Genomic DNA, 6414 nt, shown 5'->3' on the forward strand with positions numbered 1-6414 from the left:
CAGTGTAACATTGCTCCACTATGCTGGTGGTCAGTGTAACATTGCCCCTCTGTGCTGGTGGTCAGTGTAACATTGCCCCTCTGTGCTGGTGGTCAGTGGAACATTGCCCCTCTGTGCTGGTGGTCAGTGGAACATTGCCCCTCTGTGCTGGTGGTCAGTGGAACATTGCCCCTCTGTGCTGGTGGTCAGTGGAACATTGCCCCTCTGTGCTGGTCAGTGGAACATTGCCCCTCTGTGCCGGTGGTCAGTGTAACATTGCCCTTCTGTGCTGGCGGTCAGTGTAACATTGTTCGTCTGTGCTGGTGGTCGGTGTAACATTGCTCCTCTGTGCTGGTGGTCAGTGTAACATTGCCCCTCTGTGCTGGTGGTCAGTGTAACATTGCCCCTCTGTGCTGGTGGTCAGTGTAACATTGCCCCTCTGTGCTGGTGGTCAGTGGAACATTGCTCCTCTGTACTGGTGGTCAGTGTAACAATGCCCGTCTGTGCTGGTTGTCAGTGGAACATTGCCCCTCTGTGCCGGTGGTCAGTGGAACATTGCCCCTCTGTGCCGGTGGTCAGTGGAACATTGCCCCTCTGTGCCGGTGGTCAGTGGAACATTTCCCCCTCTGTGCCGGTGGTCAGTGGAACATTGCCCCTCTGTGCTCGTGGTCATTGCAACATTTTCCCCTGTGCCCATAGTCAGTGTAACATTGCCCCTCTGTGCTGGTGGTCAATGTAACATTGCCCTTCTGTGCTGGTGATCAGTGTAACATTGCCCTTCTGTGCTGGTGATCAGTGTAACATTGCCCTTCTGTGCTGGTGGTCAGTGTAACATTGCCCTTCTGTGCTGGTGGTCAGTGTAACATTGCCCTTCTGTGCTGGTGATCAGTGTAACATTGCCCCTCTGTGCTGGTGATCAGTGTAACATTGCCCTTCTGTGCTGGTGATCAGTGTAACATTGCCCTTCTGTGCTGGTGGTCAGTGTAACATTGCCCTTCTGTGCTGGTGATCAGTGTAACATTGCCCTTCTGTGCTGGTGATCAGTGTAACATTGCCCCTCTGTGCTGGTGATCAGTGTAACATTGCCCTTCTGTGCTGGTGATCAGTGTAACATTGCCCTTCTGTGCTGGTGGTCAGTTGCTAGTTCTTCAAAATGAAATCCTTAAAGTGTGGAATTCTCTGCCAAATAATTTTATGTCAATGAAAGCACCTGGCATTGCCTTTCTTACTTTGGATCATAGTATGCTTGTGAGAAGCTGTTTTCAGCTTTTAATTATATCAAATCTGATACAGGAAACAGGCTAACAGATGACCTGAGTGCTGCAACAATTGCTCTCAAAAGAAGTATGAGCCACAATTTGACAAATTGTCAGCATGCATACCACAGCAAAGATCACATAAATTGTGCAAAAGCATACCAAATGCAAACTTTTACTTTTCAATAAAAAGCTGTTTGTATCATTGAAAGCTCTGTTATTGTGTTTTTCTTTTAAGACAAGAGATGTTTATGTACAAGTTGTTTTTACTAAACTAAAACCTTGATATTCAGGTTTAATTGCAGTGTTTGCACTTTGCGATAAATAAGGGGGTTTTGGGTGGCAGTTTGGGCACTCAGGCTCCAAAAGGTTCGCCATCACTGCTCTAGGACCATTTTTAGAAGCTTAGTTACATATCATTCAGTTAGGGTTTAGATATACTTTAAGCAAAATGTGTTTCTTTACTTAGAGGGAATACTATACATGTAATAGAGAGGAGCAACCAACCATGCTTTATGTATCCAGCCCACTCAATTGAGTATTTCTTCACAATTTTAGCTTTTCTTCTGTCATTATCAAACTGTGTCCAGTGATGTAAAACCAAAAAAGGTCCTACTGTTGCTTATTGGCGTGGGCATGAGCATGACTGTGTGAGCATATTGTCTTGCAGATAGGGGCTATAGATTGTAAGCTCTAACGAGCAAGACCCTCTGTTTCCTCTTGTACCAAATTATATTGCAACTGTAATGTCTACGTTCATTTTGTAAAGTGCTGTGCAAACTGCTGGCGCTATATAAATCCTGTATATTAATAATAATACAGGTGTACCTCGGTTTACGAATGCCACGGTTAACGTAATTTTTGGTTTATGAATGAAAATCCATTGAAAATAATGGCTCGGTTTATGATTTGTTTTCTCAATACGAACAGATTAATTGGTTTTTAATGCATTTACAAATTTTAATCAAGTTCCTGTACAGTACTATGCCTTTAAAGTGCACTTTATAAAGAGTTTTGAACAGATAAGACTTTTTTCTACCTCCGGAACGGATTAATTGGTTTTCAATGCATTTACAAATACATTTTTAATCATGTCTCTGTAAAGTATTTATGCCTTTAAAGTGCACTTTATAAAGAGTTTTGATCAGATAAAAGACTTTTTTTTTACTTTTTTCTGACCTCTGGAATGGATTAATTGGTTTTCAATGCATTCCTATGGGAAACCGGGTTTCAGTTTACAAATGTTTTGCAATACGAAAAGTCCCGCAGAACTCATTAAATTTGTAAACCGAGGTACGACTGTATAGACATTATCATCATTTTATGCTTTTATTTTCACTTACAAAAAATGTCATTGCTTGCAAATATATTAAAAAAAGTACCTATAACTTTATATTCATATCCCCCTTCATACCTTAATGTCTGAAGTTATGAGCGTAGTAGGTCCTCAGCAGTTGTAGCCTGGAAGGCGAGGGAGGACACTGCATTAAAACTGTTTTTATAATGTATGATTCATAGGAGGAGGGAGGGAGGGAGGGAGCAGTAATAAAAAATCTGGAACCAGTCTGTTTAGCTTTGGCAGGAAAAAAGTTAACGATTGAGTACATCCAATATTATTATTTTAGCTTTGGATACTTATTGCTCAGATGGAATGCTCCCTGGGAACTCTAGATTTATGGCGAAAAGCAACAATAACATATGTAATGTAATTGATCAATAGCATTATAGAGGACCGGAGCTCAAAAAGTAGAGACTGTTGCTGTTATAGGGACCATCTAGAACTGTTAAGTGTGCCTAAGCTGTACCTTGTGAGTTTGCCTATCGCCACATTATTATTATATTATTATACAGTATTTATATAGCGCCAGAAGGTTTGCTCAGCTCTGTACATTATAGTGGGGGACAGTACATGAGACAATACAGTAACAAAACAATACACGAGGAGTTTGAGGGCCCTGCTCTTTCGAGCTTACAATCTAGGAGCCACATAGATGTTTGTCTGCAGTGTGAGATCTAAGGCACTGCTGTCTTGGGTTTTTGTTGGAGGTTCTGACAGGAGGAATATATCTGCCTCTACCAAAATGGTCAATTCCACCAGAGATACAGTGCATCGCAAGTAATACTGGGAAAACATCAGACGTGTCCTTTGCCCTGTGCCTGCCTTTTTTGGGGGGGCACAAATTCCAGATTTCAGTATTTTTTTTTTAAAGCAGAATTGTTTTTTTTCTGAATCTTCCCTGTAACTTTATATGAGCAAAAAAAAAAAAAAGAATGAAACCAAATCCAGAAGTTATAGCAATAGATTTGTTTCTTTTTGAAAATTATCAAAAAACAACAATTGTAAGCACCCCTGTCAGTGTAATGGTTTGCTTCAAACTCTGTAACTGTCACTTTTGCTTGACAACCTAATTTGTCTGTAAATGTAGGGAAAATGATAAATATAGGCATGTGAAATAAAAATGTGAATTAATATACTAAATAGTGCTGAAAGATAGTTCAAACCTGACACTTCGACGCTCTGAAATGGGTAGAGGTACTCATGGTATAAGCCAAAATGTCACAGTGACCTTTCGCAACCAGGACTGGAAAGAAATGGCGGTGCAGCCCTCCTCGGACCAGAGAAATCCAACACTGCACAAAAATACAAGAACAGAGAGGATGCAAACGCCTACTGCATTGCCTTAAAACTATTTATTGCAGAAAACAAGAAACAAATATTATACTCACAAGACAAGCAAGCTAAAAGCATGTGACTGCATAAGCACACAGTGTAGACCATTCTCCACCTCCAGATGGAGAAAAGATGGTAATAATTCTGATGCATTTTGGAGACCCTATCCCCTTCTGCCTTTGCTCTGAGGAAAGGGATAGGGTCCCTGAAATGCATCAGCAGTTATCACCATCTTGCCTCTACCTCCAGATGGAGAAAAGATGGTAATAATTCTGATGCATTTTGGAGACCCTATCCCCTTCTGCTTTTGCTCTGAGGAAAGGGATAGGGTTTCCCGAAGTGCATCAGCAGTTATCACCATCTTGTCTCCATCTGGAGGTGGAGAATGGTCTACACCAGGGGTGGGCAAACTTTTTGACTTGAGGGCCGCAATGGGTTCATATATTGGACCCGGGGGCCGGACCAAGAGTAGATGAATGATGTGTATGTGTCATCCATAGTAAGTATAGTAATATTCCCCCATAGTAAGCATAGTAATTAATCCCCCATATAGTAATTCATCCCCCATAGTAATTCATCCCCCATATAGTAGTTCATCCCCCATATAGTAATTCATCCCCCCATAGTAATTCATCCCCCCATAGTAATTCATCCCCCATAGTAATTCATCCCCCATAGTAATTCATCCCCCATATAGTAATTCATCCCCCATATAGTAATTCATCCCCATAGTAATTCATCCCCCATAGTAATTCATCCCCCATATAGTAATTCATCCCCCATAGTAATTCATCCCCCATATAGTAATTTATCCCCCATAGTAATTCATCCCCCATATAGTAATTCATCCCCCATAGTAATTCATCCCCCATAGTAATTCATCCCCCATATAGTAATTCATCCCCCATAGTAATTCATCCCCCATATAGTAATTCATCCCCCATAGAGTAATTCATCCCCCATATAGTAATTCATCCCCCATATTAATTCATCCCCCATATTAAGTCCCCAAGTCCCCCCTGTGTCAATTCACTTACCTTTGCTCCGCGCGTTCCTCTCGCCGTGTTCCCGCGCCGTTCCGGTGTAGCATGAAAATCTGTCTCCTATGAGGATCTGTCCCCCTCGACGTATCTGCGCATGTGCCAGTTTCAGGCATTAGCAACCGATCGGCGATCTCCGGCACATGCGCAGATACGTCGAGGGGGACAGATCCTCATAGGAGACAGATTTTCATGCTACACCGGTCTTCAGGGTGGACTGTGAGAGGAGCCTAGCGGGAGCCTAGCTCCGCGGGCCGGATTAAAAGGTCCGCCGGGCCGTAGTTTGCCCATTGCTGGTCTACACTGTGTGCTTATGCAGTTACATGATTTTAGCTCACTTGTTTAGTGAGTATAATATTTGTCTCTTATTTTCTGCAATAAATTGTTTTAAGGTAATGCACTCTGTTCCTATGTTTTTGTACTAAATATCGCTATAGCGGGCCTTTTAGGCAGTTTATAATCCCCGACCTAACCAAGAGATAGTGGTGACATAGAGGCAAAGGGTGAGACTAAAATGCCTGGTGGAGGTCGTAGCCTTCCAACATACCTGAATGTGGAAAGCTTCTACGAATTGGAAGCAACACGATGAAGTATAAGGCTCCATGCACACTAGCGTTTTTTTAAACTCAAAAAACACTGGAAAAATGCTGGATAGAAAGTGTTGGTAGTTGCATTTTAGTAGCTTTCAGAAGCTTTTAGGAGTATTAGCTTTTTGTTTTCCAATAGTGTTTATTAGTTTTTTCATAAGAAATTACAAGTCAATAAAGAGAAGCTATACATCCATCCCCCCCCCCCCCATCATCCCATACAAACTGCAGCCCTTTCAGGCCGGGAGTATTAGCTTTTTATTAGTGTTTTTACAGTACGTGTAGAGAAAAAAGACAAGCTCAAAAAAAGCTGATAGGAGCAGTTTAGTAGTGTTTAGAACGCTCCAAAAAAACTCTATAGGGCACAGTTCCGGTGGTCACCAGAGGATGTCTCCCAGCAGATTGGCTGTCCAAGTTATTAGGCTATGCCTGACGTGGGCTGCTGGGAGGTATATAAGCCCACCCTTGACTGAAGATCAGTGCTTCAATATTCTTCCTGTAAGCCATGTCCCTGCCCGAGCCTGATCCTTGTACCTGACCTTGAGACTGGCTCCTGTGACCTGCTCCTTGTGTCCCTGCTCCCTGTGTCTCCTGTCCCCATCCCAACCTTGTCCTGCCCATGTGTGTTCCCACCAATTTGTATATAGTTAGGCTATCATTTGGGGTTTTTGCACTGTGACGTTTATGTATCACTTGCATCGTTTATGATTTACTGGTGTTGGTAGTGTGTCATTTGTTTTAATAAACTTATTTTACCCTTCTTCAGTCCCTGATTCCTTAAGATACAGCCCACTGATCTGATCACCCTTGCTGGATACCTGTGGTATCCCTGACAGTGCGCTGAAGCTCAAAAAATACTAATAGCCTAAGGGCTTTTTCAC

At 42.4% G+C, this 6414-nt stretch overlaps 1 protein-coding gene across 1 annotated transcript in view; it reads right to left on the minus strand.

Annotated features, from left to right (window-relative positions):
* LOC149473376 (retinol dehydrogenase 7-like) overlaps window positions 1–2731 on the minus strand; it is a 57962-nt gene extending 55231 nt beyond the window's left edge. Inside the window, exon 1 of the mRNA XM_089680970.1 lies at window positions 2650–2731. The gene's annotated coding sequence lies outside the window, so the exon portion shown is untranslated. The remainder of the gene's footprint in view (window positions 1–2649) is intronic.
* Between the last annotated feature and the right edge of the window lie 3683 nt (window positions 2732–6414).

Source organism: Staurois parvus, unplaced genomic scaffold, assembly GCF_062004578.1.
Source record: "Staurois parvus isolate SC_StPar_1 unplaced genomic scaffold, SC_StPar_1.0 ptg000017l, whole genome shotgun sequence".
Taxonomy (NCBI): Eukaryota; Metazoa; Chordata; class Amphibia; order Anura; family Ranidae; genus Staurois; species Staurois parvus.